This window comes from Cyprinus carpio, chromosome A12 (assembly GCF_018340385.1).
Source record: "Cyprinus carpio isolate SPL01 chromosome A12, ASM1834038v1, whole genome shotgun sequence".
NCBI lineage: Eukaryota > Metazoa > Chordata > Actinopteri > Cypriniformes > Cyprinidae > Cyprinus > Cyprinus carpio.
In genome coordinates this window covers 23,216,802-23,230,404 of record NC_056583.1, presented here as the reverse complement: position 1 = coordinate 23,230,404, position 13,603 = coordinate 23,216,802, and positions in this window count along the sequence as shown.

The following is a 13,603-nucleotide window of genomic DNA, read 5'->3' as shown; positions in this document are numbered from 1 at the left end:
TCAATATTTATTGACATTTTGCAGTCTGCACTCTCTAGTTACAAAATTGTGTTAATGAGCAACCAAGGACAAAAAAAAAAAAAAAAAAAAAAAAGGTGGGGGGGGGGGGGGGGGGCTCTTAAACCTTCTTAATCCATTGTCTGATCTATATTTAATAATGCATGCATATTTAAATGTGGAGTTTGGGGATTGTCTGGGCTATATTTATTAATGCATACCAATTTAAATTAGGCAGGTTGGGAATTGTCTAAGAGAATGATTGATTAATAAAGTGAAATTAAATGATGTGTGGCAAAATATGGTGACCCTTACTCAGAATTTGTGCTCTGCATTTAACCCATTCAGGTGCACACAGTAGTGAACACACACCCGGAGCAGTGGGCGGCTGTATTGCTGCGGCGCCTGGGGAGTAGTTGGGGTTTGGTGGGTTAGGTCACAACGTTAGGTCATGGTTAGACCGAACAGCTTTTGTCTTTATATAATGCATGTTACTTCATTTAGATTTGACTGACTGAATTTTACATGGACGTTTGATTAGACAAACACCCTTTTTGACTCAAAAAAATCTTAAGGAGCAGGTTTGAATGGGAATTATGCTTTGGCCCTGCAGACAGAATTATCTTATTACATTAAGCTCTATTTCTCAGTCTTTAGAAAATATTCATGAAGGGAATCATCCTTATACTGCAGAGATCCTACGGTCCAAACCACAAAGCGTTCATGTCCATCTAAAATTGTCAAGGAAACCACAAAACGTGCCGTTAGTGTCTTTAAGGAGATACAAACAAATAAATGTAATTAAAATCCTACGTAGTAATATAAGGGTAGATGGTTCTACCTGCTGTTTTATTCCATTCCTGTTTAAATTAAAGCACAGCTGCAAAACTCTAATCCTCTGAACAGCAGGTCTCATTACTGTCTCTCTATTGATTCAAACTAAACAGCTCATGCTTTTGCTCTGCTTTGTTTCACGTGGTGATGTTTGCCGAACAAACATTTCTCAGGTATACATTACTTCAAGGTATGATGAAGGCATTCTTTACAACCTGTACTAACACCTCTTACAGCTAGAGTGATTCCTATTAGTAGGAAACTGTTGGCTGGCTTGTGATCTTTTCACATTCATCCTGGTGTGAAAATGAAGAACATTTGAGCCCTGTTCTATCTTTTGATAGAATCTAGTTATAGTAGTATGAGAGAGTTGGCAGCATCTACTTTTTTTGTTCTCTCTTTTTTGCTTGATTGTCTACTTGCCTCCTTCATTCCTTCTTGTTGGTTTCTTGTCTGTTGCATTCTTTTGTATTCAGTAGAAATTTTACTGTTATATTTTGTGAAGATTTTCGTGTTGATATCTACCTGTTATTTTCTCGATTAAATGAGATATTACCTTATTTGAACTAGGAAGCGTGCTTTCTTTCTACCTTCATGTTGATTTCTTGCTTTTCTGCTCAACATGAGAAATTTGAGCTCTTTTCTCTCCTTTAATAGAGTTTACAGAAGTTAGAAGTGAGGGAGTTTGGAATAGCTTTTATTTGAGTTATTTTAATGTTGAAAGATATCGTCGATCATTTTTTTGGTAGGAACTAGGAAGCATTTCTTTCTTCATTCCTGTTGATTTCATGTTTTGTGTTTATTAATTAGTTATAAAACTACATTTGCTCCACACTTGTGGTTATTTGATACATTTAAGCTGTTATTTCCTTTAAAATCTAGTTTTGTATTGTGAGAGTTTTTTCTTTCCTTCTTTTTAATGAACTGTTCTTTTTAATCCATCCATCCATCCATCCATCCATCCATCCGTAATTTTATTTTATGTTGTCTTTTATTATGTTTATTGTAGCACTCATGGGTTTATTTTCCAATTTCATGTGAAAGTATGATATTACTTATTGTTTGTTTGATGGAAACCAGGAAGATGCAGACTTATTTAAAAATCTATGTGTTCAAAATAAAAGATGAAATCTGGGATAGAACACAAATTTATATTTATATATTATTTATATATCATATTTATATATTACATATTTTCTTTAGAGCCGTTTATGCAACACAGCAGGAAAATAAGATGAAGGAAGGATAGTACCCTATATATTTGTATATTTATAGAATTATATTTTCATTATTCTGGAGGAAAAGGGAAGAAAGTTATAAATGTCAGCAAACAAAGGAGATAATAGTGTTCTGAGAAGGAGAATGTGTAGAAAATGAAATACGGAAAGAAGCATGATTAGGGCTGTACATCTCTACAGCGAAAACAAATCAATACTTTGGGCAGATGAATCAAATCCGGCCCTATCAATCGAAATCTCAAGGGATTGTTGAACGCTCCCTAACTCTGTCTTCCCATTATTTTCCAATCCCTCTGATATCCCTCAGAAACACAACACGATCCACCGTACAACCTCTATATATGATTTGACAATGCTCCTTCAAAGTGTTTTTAGGAGATGAGGAACATCGAATCATAGATTACTCATATCTGCAGTACACATAACCATGGCAAAATGACACAGCAGAAATTCCCTCTTGCACTTAAGTCATTGTGCATCAGCCAACTCACTCTCATAACCATATAGAGCACATTTTCAAGCCCTCCAGCTGTCAGGTCACTGTAAAATGAAAAAAAAAAAAGTCTTAAAAACTTGGCCAGGGAGATTTATTTCTCAGCTAATTCACAGAAGCCCTCACTAAAGGCAGCAGGCACAAAGGTTATACTTAGTCATTTGATTTTTCACAGATGTCTTTTTTTTTTTTTCTTGTTTTTTCATAAGATCGCTGTAGGTCCTTTATTATGCATAAAATTGGATTTCTATTCTATAATAATCCTGCTTTCTGTCTTCGTAAGTTTGCATTAATTACATGCCAATGTGAAAAGAACAAACAAATAATACGTTTCATTGACAAGCGTGATCAAGATGATTGAATTGATTAGTGTAGTTTTATATCTATCTATCTATCTATCTATCTACATGTATATATATATATATATATATATATATATATATATATATATATATATATATATATATATATATATATACAGTTGTGCTCAAAATTATCCATACCCTTAATAAATATGATAAAAGAAGGCTGTAAAAATAAATCTGCATTGTTTATCCACTTAAGGGAAATTGTGGCCTAATTTGACTCCTAACCCTAAGGTTGTGGGTTCAAGACAAGGGTACACGACTGAAGTGCCCTTGAGCAAGGCACCGAACCCCCAACTACTCCCCGGGTGCCACAGCATAAATGGCTGCCCACTGCTCCAGGTGTGTGTTCACGGTGTGTGTGTGTTCACTGCTGTGTGTGTGCACTTTGGATGGGTTAAATGCAGAGCACGAATTCTGAGTATGGGTCACCATACTTAGCTGTACGTCAAGTCACTTTCATTTTCACTTCTTGATCTTTCTTAAAAAAAAAAAAAAATTGAAAGTGGGGGAAAATCACCTTATGAAATTATGAAGAAAAAAAAAAATGGGTCACTGAGAACAAAACTAATCTTCTGCCCCGGCCAACCCTGTTCCCTGAGCTGAACCCTATAGAAAACAAGTGTGGTGAACTGAAGAGGAGAAGCATCTACTACTAAAGCTACTAGCTACTACTAAATATTGTAGAAACTTAATTTTCTGTAAAGCTGCTTTGCAATGATTTGTATCGTAAAAAGCGCTATACAAATAAACTTGAAGCATCAACATGCAGCTTGAAATCTGAAGGGTCTGGAGAGATTCTGTATGAAGGAATGGTCTCTGATCTCCTGTCAGATGTTCTCTAAACTCCTCAGGCATTATAGGTGAAGACTCAAAGCTGTTCTCTTGGAAAAGGAGGTTGCAAAAAGTATTGGATAAAAGGGTATGATTAATTGTGACCAATGTGTATTAGAGAAAAAACATTTGTTTCATAATGAGATTTCTCTCCCATTTTAAATTCTTATTTTCCAATAAAAGGTTAGATTTTAGTATTTTTTTTTTAAATAAAATATCTAATGGATTGATGATACAGATAAATTTTCACAGCATTCTTTGATCACATTTACCAAGGGTATGAATAATTTTGAGCACAACTGTATGTGAGTGTGTGTGTGCATGTGAGAGAGTTTAAATCTGGCTGCCAGTTTTCTCCTCTGTAAAAAAAACCCAAAACAAAATAAATAAAATAAAATAAAATAAAATAAAACAATAAAAACACTCTTGCATTGTTTCAAGTTTCAAAGATATTTACATGTAGACTTTGGATAAAAACTTTATCAAATGCGTAAATGTAAATAATTTGTTGTTACAGTATAAGAACCAATAAGTATGAATTTATTATTTCTGGATTTTGTTATTAGATGAATAGTATTTCGTCTCATCCCCATGGAGTCTGAAATGATCATTAAAATGTTATTTTCAAACAATTCAGGTCATTATCTCATGACTGAATGTTTTATTCTAATTCTGTATGAACGCAGTGCTGATTAATACAAAAAAATAAAAATAAAAAAATAAAAAATAAAATCTGTGATTTTTTCCCAGATCATGATCAAAGTTCTTGTTCTTTCATTAGCTGTTCTTGCCGGTCTGTATCTTCCTGCAGCTTTTGTCAATCAAACCTAACTTACCTAATCAAACTCAGCAGTCGACACAGGGTGAGCTCAGTCCAGACTGGTTTACAATGGGCCCCTCCAGCTTGGAGCAGTGGGTGTCTTTCTCAGTATGGCGAAAGTTTGCAGTACACAAATGTGAGAGAGAAAGAGATAGCCATGATGTATCAAAAGGGTAGACAAGAAAAAAAAAAAAAAACGGAGCGAAAGTTATTGAATTCAGATGATGTGAAAGGTCAGCTTAGTGAAGTTTCTGTGGCATTGTATATGAACTTCTGATATTGTTCATAAAGTACGGTAAAGTTAGGTTCAAAGAAAGATTATATGTTTTGGCTTGAGAGCTATTTTTCTTTGCCACCGAAAATGGTGATCTCTCTGAACTCAAACATTCATTTTCTTTTGGGTTTGTCATTTGAGAAACGGAAGATGAAAGCTAAAAAGTCTCTCATAACTTTAATTCACTTTTCCTCTGATATGCATCTATGACAAGATTCCTTAAGACAAAACTCATCTCTATTAATATCCAGTGGGGCCAAAATGTGTGAAACCACCAGTGCAAATGTCTGGTGAAAATCTGTGTGAGAATCTGCTTTGCAATTTACTACTTTTTATTCATTACAAATTAAATTATCAGCATAAACATTTGAGTAAATGATGAAGGGAAAAATTCAAACAAATTTCTCAATGACTTGGTACATTCCACTTTTGCTAAAATGACAGCAGCACTTGAGTTGTATTAAAACATGATGATAATGTTCTATCAATGTTCTATGATGATAGTGTCGATGGAAGCAAAAACATCCAACATGCTCAAATGTCATTCATTCATTTATCTGATTAAATGTGCAGGATGTGAAATATTTATTTATTGTATATGATAACTACTTTCTTAAACTCCCAAACATTCTCTTTATTTTCATGTTTGAATGAATGAATGAGCAGTGTTGTTATCATTCACTAAAACTATATATATATATATATATATATATATATATATAGATATATATATATATATATATATATATATATAGATATATATATATATATATACTTAAATATTTACTGAAATAAAATAAAATAAAAAAACTTATTTTATTTTTTAGTTCCCTAAAAACCCTATATAGACAAACAGAAAATAATAAATCTCATTTAACCCTCTGGAGTCGATTAACGCGTATACGCGTTTTGGGGTATTTTCTCCTGATAACCCCGAAAAGAACTTAAATTACACTTTCAGTTTTGATCGTACAGATAAGTGCAATACATCAATCGAATCTGTAAAGGGTCTACTTTTTTTTGTATACAGACATAATAACAACAAAACTTTGTGCACTTATAGAATATAAAGATAACAAACAAGGAGTGCTGTCTGCAGCCTTTGTCTGCGCTGATCTTCAGATACAAATGCGTCATTAAAATGAACTGTAACTCAGTGAATACTCAACGAAGAGACATGAGAGAGATATCTATAGAAAGCCTGACATGTCTACTTTTAAACTAAAACAAGTGCTGCTGAAAACAAATATTCTGTGATAAAGTAATCCATATGAAAACAACGCGATGTCCGTTTTTCACGTCTCTCTTCATTATCTTCTAATGCGACCACGCCCCCCGCGCCGAGCGCGCTTTTGAGATTCAAATGTTTCACTGAAGCGCGCGGCTTTTGAATACGCCCACACAACAGAAGACAACGCAGCGAGACTGTTCTTCAAGTTTTTATTATTTTACTGTTTGCTTCGCGATGAGAGGAATAAGACATAATTCACCCCGAAAAGATGTGATGTGGTTGAGGATTTGAGATTTTGGATTTCCTCAGAAAAAAGAATGAAGCACTTTATTCAGCAGAGTTCATAAACATGAGTAAGTCTCTTTTTTATTTATTTATATACTTGTACTAGTTTTCACATAACGTGTAAACATTTTACTGGTTAGACTTTTTCCAAAGACTTTTTCCAAACTATAATTCCTGACTAAATGTATAATCAAGTGAAATTTATGAAGTTTCAATAACATATACACTACTTACCATTCAAAAGCTTGATGTAAATAATATAAATGTACCAATAAATGTAACTGTAACAAATGTAACAATCATTGATGTTCTTTCAATTTATCCCCCCTAAAAAACCTAAAAAAAAAATATTCTCAGCTCTTTTCAACATTAATAATAATAATAAATAATAATAATAATAATAATAATAACAATAAATGTTTTTTTGTTGTAAAATAAGATTGTTAAAAGGATTTCTGAAGGATTGTGTGACTGGAGTAATGATGCAAAAAATTCAGTTTGAAAGTCAGCTTTGATTTTTCCTAATAAACTGTTTAACTGCACTCACACTAGTGAATATTAATTATGTTGTGTGGGATAATTAAATATATTCTAAATAAACTACAAACATAAAATTATATAGATTTATTTGGTCCTCACATTCTTTCTTGTAACTCATCCCTCTCAGTGACACACCTGGCTGAATGGCTCATTATGCAGCTCATTATGCAGGCCTTTGTCTTCTCAGGTGTGAATTCATGATAGTTGACGCCTACTCGCATATGACTTTTACCAACAAAAAGTGTCTTAGAAATTTAAATCAATATATTGTTTTCTGTAAGTGAGTAAACCAGATGATTTTCACATCATTTAGAAAAAAAAAATTCTAGGCTACAAGCTCCAGTTCTCAAAATTTCCTGGGAACCAATTTTCTGTATGTGTTTTATTGCCTTTTTCAAGTGATTTAACATTTTTAGTTTTTCACTAACCACGCATAACATTTTTTTTCTCAAAAACACAATCATGTACATACATGCTGCTCACATATTATTATAGCCTAGTTTGTGCTGATTACAGTGAGATTAGACTTTAGCCATTTAGATATTTATAAGAAACTGAAAAAAGCACAAATGTCAGGGCATGACAAAACTTCTCCAGGCCCCAAAAATACCCTTAGACTCCAGAGGGTTAAAATATAACACATACTATAGTATTATCTCAGTGTCACTAAAATACTGCTGGACACCAAGGTTGTCCAAAATTCAAGGAAACTGAAAAGAGGTAATGTATTGTAGTTACAAAATACAGTTTAATGAATTTTGATTTTTTTTTATAAGATTTTTTAAAAAATAGTTCTATCCTGTTTGCAGCCTCAATTCAAATTCATGAACTGAATTGTTATTAAAAATACATTCTCATTTTAATTCTAAATAATGCAAAGCCCTGATGGTCTCAGATGTTTAGACTCTGCCTTTGGCCACATACAGTAAAATAAATTCATAAACTTAAGCATTAGCTATGGTTCACTTAAAAATATTGCATTTTCCTTGTCTTTGTTGTAGAGAGAGTGAATTGTAGTGCTGCTGGTGCACAGGTGTTTGTGTGCGCAGCAGAGTGGACCTGACTAATTTGTTACAGGCTGTTCCACCACAGAAAGGTGAAGCCACTGTGAATTGGTACTGCTATAAAAGCCTTGTTTTCTAAGATGTTTTTCTAGTGCAGACCTACGGGGACCTCTTCACGAGCACGTTATATCCAGTCCGGGCCTCATCATCCATCTTTTTTTAAGTTGTTCTCCAGTTTCCATCATCTGTATGCCTGGCTGGCAACTTTATTCAACTAGCAAAAGGTGAGAGATGCTTCGCACCTTTTGCAGTATAAGTTTTCAAAAACTCAGTATTTAATTTATGTGACAAGCTTATCCTTTAAAAAGAACAGTGTGTGGTCTGCTGAATTTCGGTGCCTTTGACACTCCGGCTTTTTCCCAAGTGTGCGATTGGTGGAGAAGATTACCAAGCTGAGTAGTTTTTCTCTTTTAAATATATAATAGTTTTGTGAGTTTCGACCTGCCCTTGTGAAGTTATTGACAAAGCAGATTTTTTGACAAGCTATGAAAACCCAGCGTATGAATATGTATCCACGCGCACCTTGAAACAAGCTATTACAAAAAAGAAAAACTTGCTTCAAATTCTGTTCGACCTCATAAGCTCTGGGTTATGGTGCTGATTAGACCTGAAGGCAAGGCTGGCGGATTCATAATACTGGATAATCAACTGCACAAGGATTTTTTGGCCTAGCCAAATTCTCATTCTTTTATGTTCCTGTCATAGATGCAGACAGTGAGATAGGTCAGGCATTTCATATGATGAAATGGTTGTTGCTTCCCATTCAAGAAATTGAATCTCAAACCCTCCTGAATAGCCCTGCATATCCTTTGAGGATATTTCAAACAAAATAGAAGTTGGAAGGGAGCATGCTGTTCCTCCATCCTTGACAGCTATGATGAACCTCGTCAGAAGTAAATTTTTCCTCCGTCTTTGTGCCAGATGCACTTGACTCTTAATCTACAGTGAAAGCTGGTATCACAGAAGCTCTACTCTGTTCAAGGCTGTTTCATTCTTCTCAGATGAGAAAAGAAACAGAACAGAGAAATGGTAACTAGAAAAAAAAATGTAGGTTTAGTTGCACACCTATTATAAACAGAAGTTGATGGCCTTTCTTCACATTTGACATTATAAGCTATCAGTGTTGATGGAGTGACTCTAAAACTGTAGCTCGCTAAGTTATGAGTTACTCAGTTTAATTTTATTTAATTAAAAACTACAAGCTAAAAGCAGCCAACCACACTGAAGCTGTTTAAGAGGACAATATCTTGAAGTAACAGAAGATTTAATTAATTTTTACAATTAGAGCAGCATTTATCTGGCACAAAAACAATGAGGATTGACAGCTCAGTTAGGCTGACAGCAATAAATACACACTAAAAAGAACTAAAGAAAAACTTTTTTTTTTTTTTTTGCATTTAAATATAAAAAGATGATGTTAAATACCTTTCTTAGATTTCTGCATTGGGAACTGTCAGAATGATCCGATTTGCTAAAATGAACCAGATAATGCTACACTTACAAGGAGTTTATGAAAATTGTATACACTAAAACATTGGTTTTCACATTTCTACACATTTTCCTTGCACATATGCATTTGTAAACAGTGCAAAATTCCTGAGATTTTCATTAGTATATTTGACTGTTTAGTAGTGTTTTGAGAGGCAGATTTTGAGGGCAAAACTGCAGAGACCAAAATATGCAAGGAAATTTCATCTGAATACACTTTGCCATTGATATCCAACATCTGCGCTTCACTCTTGAAAAGCACCAATTGCTATCAGTGCACTGAATTTCCGGGTTCTTTCAGAGATTATGCTTAAGAGCCAAGATCTATTACGAATGATCAGAAACATAGAGCTTTCACTTTAGCCTGAGATCCTTTGCATCAGGGCAATTCACTCTAAAACAGCAATATCCACAGGAGAGGACAGTGAAATACTAGTAATATAAAACCATTCATGTGTGTGATAGCTTCATTAATGAATCATTGAGAGTAGTTTCCCCAGACAGAGGAGTCTTGTGCCTGAATATGTGCTCTTATTTCTCGCGACACATCAACTGTGACAGTCAAATGAGGTTTGTTGTAAATCTTTTGCTTGTGGCAGTGTGTAGTCTGACAGACTTCAGAATGTAAGAGTAAAGTAAAGCATCTTACATGAAATATATGAATATTACTCTTGTGTTTAGTATCTTTGAAACACAGCTTGAAGTGATTATGAAATTCTAAGAAAGTATATATATATATATATATATATATATATATATATATATATATATATATATATACTATTTGAGTATTCTAAAAAAAAAAAAAAAGTAGCTTATGCCTTTAAGAAAATTAACTTTTGAGAAATATGACTCTAATCTCAAATTTTTCAATTGGACTACCAAATGTGGCAACATTTTTTTTTTTTTTTTTTTTTTTTTTTTTTTTTTTCAATTTAAATCAATTTAAATCAATTTAAATCAAAATCATTATTTTAAATTACATTATAATATACATTAAATGAAATAATATAATATAAAAATAAACATGATTTGCATATATTTATATGATGAAAACATGAAAATGTGCATAGGAAAGACCAAGTAAATTTTTCTGAACTGGATTGCTGTTTTCATCTATTTTGATATATCCACATATCCAACATATGTATTCCTGTACCTTTAACACCGTCAGATCTACTTTGGACTTGATGTATGACAGTTCTCCACCCAGGGACACAATTTTTATAGAAGAATATTACCTATAAAAGTAAGGCCACGAAGAAAGCTCTAAATATAGCTGTGTAAATGTTGATAACGTCTGCCTTTGTTCTCCTTCTCAGTGCATTTTCAAAATAAAGAGAACATTTTTAGAGGATATTCAAAGATATTAGATTTGCCCTCAGCCTTACAGATGAGCTCGACATAGCGCATATCCAGAGACACCACACAAAAAGAAACTACAAAGAGATATTAAATATGTAAGCTGACAGTGAGAGTTACAAAACCCACCAAACTTGATTAAAAATATACATGCATCTATAAATGTGGACATCATAGATACAAACTGTGAAAGTTACTGAAGATTTTATGTGACTGATTCCATTTTTTTTTTTTTTACCAGACAGTGGTCTTCTCATCTGTGAAATGTATGCACTTGTAAGAACCGTACCACCCACTGGTCCCCTAGAAGGAATAATGACTTCCCGAGAGAACAGCTGGGTCTACAGTCCGCTCCAGTTATATGATCCAGTCCTCCTGTAGAACGTCTATCCTTTACTGACCCCCCAAAAATAGCACAGACTTCCCTATTCACTCCAGCTGTGGAGGAGATTCACTAGGAAGAAGCATATGGTCAGGGGTGAGAAACCAAGTAGGACAGGCAGTAATTTTTGCAAAGAAACAAACACCAAGGCTGTGGGACGTTCACCCAAGCTTCAAAGTCAGGAGGAAAATGCTCCACAAAGGCCAAACACAAAGAGAGACTCACCTCAAAGGCAGACCAAAGGGAAAAAAGAATCAAAAAGAAGCTGAAGGGCCTGATATTGAATATAGCACAATCTAGCACAATATCACATCTTTAATAAAAGTGCACTAGCAGAGAGCTGATATAAATCTATGCATTGACTGAGTTATGATATATTGGTATAATTCTGAAAATAAAAAAAGTAAAAGTTTTTACAACATACACAACTATACAGTACATAACCAAACAGAAACATCAGTTGACAAACTGTAAAAAAAATAAAATATTTTAGTCTTAGTTTCATTTAATATTGTAGTTTAGTTTTACATTTATTCCGTTTACATTTAGCTATTGAGCAGATGATTATATCCAAATCGACTTACAAATGAGAACAATTTATTTAAGCATTTTAATTACATTTTATTTACTCACCCATGTTATTTCAAACCGAACACTTAAACAGAACTTCAGAACTTAAAACAAAAACTTTTCTGTAGTTTTACAGAAGTGGTCACTATAAACTGTCATTGTAAGATTTTATATAACAATTTTCACAACAAAATAAATTTTCTTGAGTGAATGCCAATAGTTCTCAAGATCTTGCTGTAGGAATGTTTAGATATTTTAACTGAAAACAAGGCAAAATACTCAATACGGACATATATAATAAAGGAAACTATAGAATAAAGCACTTTAAAAGCTGTTCGCTATTTCTGCTCTCCCAGACTTTTTCTCTCCATCCATTCCCTAACATGAAGTGATAAAATGTTCTGGACACCTTGAAGAACATATCTTGTAAAACATGATTTTCCTTTTTCTTTTGAAATAACAGATATCATGCTTTATTTAGACATCACAACAATGCAAAGCTCCCTTTCCAGTGCCCTCAGAACATTTCAAATACGGGTCATTCAGAAACCCTTAAGGAATCATGAGCGCATTAACATATGGCCGCCCACGATCATTCTTATTTAATATTCAGCAGCTTAACATGCCCTGATGAACAACAGCGTGCATTATGCATGCCACAAAATTACATACTAATAAAGTGTGGAACATGGAACCTTTAAATAGTACACGCAGGCTTAACAGAGAGCCTCTACTGCAAAATAAAAAAATAAAAATAAAATAATAATAATAATAATAATGTAACTGTTTAGAATAGGGAACACATATTCACTATTAATTAACAGTTAGTAAGGTAGTTGTTAAGTTTAGGTAGGGGGTATTGGATTTTGGGATCTAAAATATGGTCACGCAGAATAAAGCATTAATATGTACCTTATAAGTACTAATAAACAGCCAACATGCTAGTAATGTGCATGATAATAATCCACTAGTTAATAGTGAGAATTGGTCCATAATATAAGGTGTAACCGATGTGTTACCATACCAATTGTGTTAGCAGCACAAAAGGTTGTGGGTTCAATTCCCAAGGAACACACATACTGGTAACAAAAAATAAATAAAATAAAAATAAAAAATAGCCTGAAGGCACTGTAAATCGCTTTGGATTTCTGAGTGAAAATTGTTTCTACACAATTTTTCCCTTTGTACTGTATATGCTGCATACTCAGAATACAGTTATTCCCAGATTATAGTAGCTGATCTGAATGTTTTGGCATCCAGTGTCCAAACAGGATCAAACCATGTCATGTTAATTTAGCTAAAACACACTACTTGGTTTGGATATTTATCACTGCACTTTTGTAATTATTAATTCTACAGTCTTTTTACTTATTCAGCTACATTGGAAGGAAAATGAATTATTTAAAATTGTGACAAGTAGTATGTTAGTAACATGATGATACATTTAATTTCTTTAGACATATTTCTAGTGCAAGTGTGGTGAACTCTGGTCCTGGAGAGCCGCAGCCCTGCAGAGTTCAGCCCCCTCCCTAATTAAAACTCACCTGTCTGTAGCCTCCTAGTAACCTTTCAGGCCTTGATTAGCTTGTTCAGGTGTGTTTGATTAGGGTTGAAGCAAAACTCTGCAGGGCTGCGGCTCTCCAGGACCGACGTTCGCCACCCCCGATCTAGTGTGTTCAGCAGCTGCTCAGTCAGATGAAGCAGTAGTGTGATGCTGACATTAATGTGCCATGAAAACAAACATGAATCAGGACTTTCTAGTCATTTCCATTCACATACTGTAATAGTATTTGCCTCAGTTTGGTTAGTGAACGTTAAAGTGATAT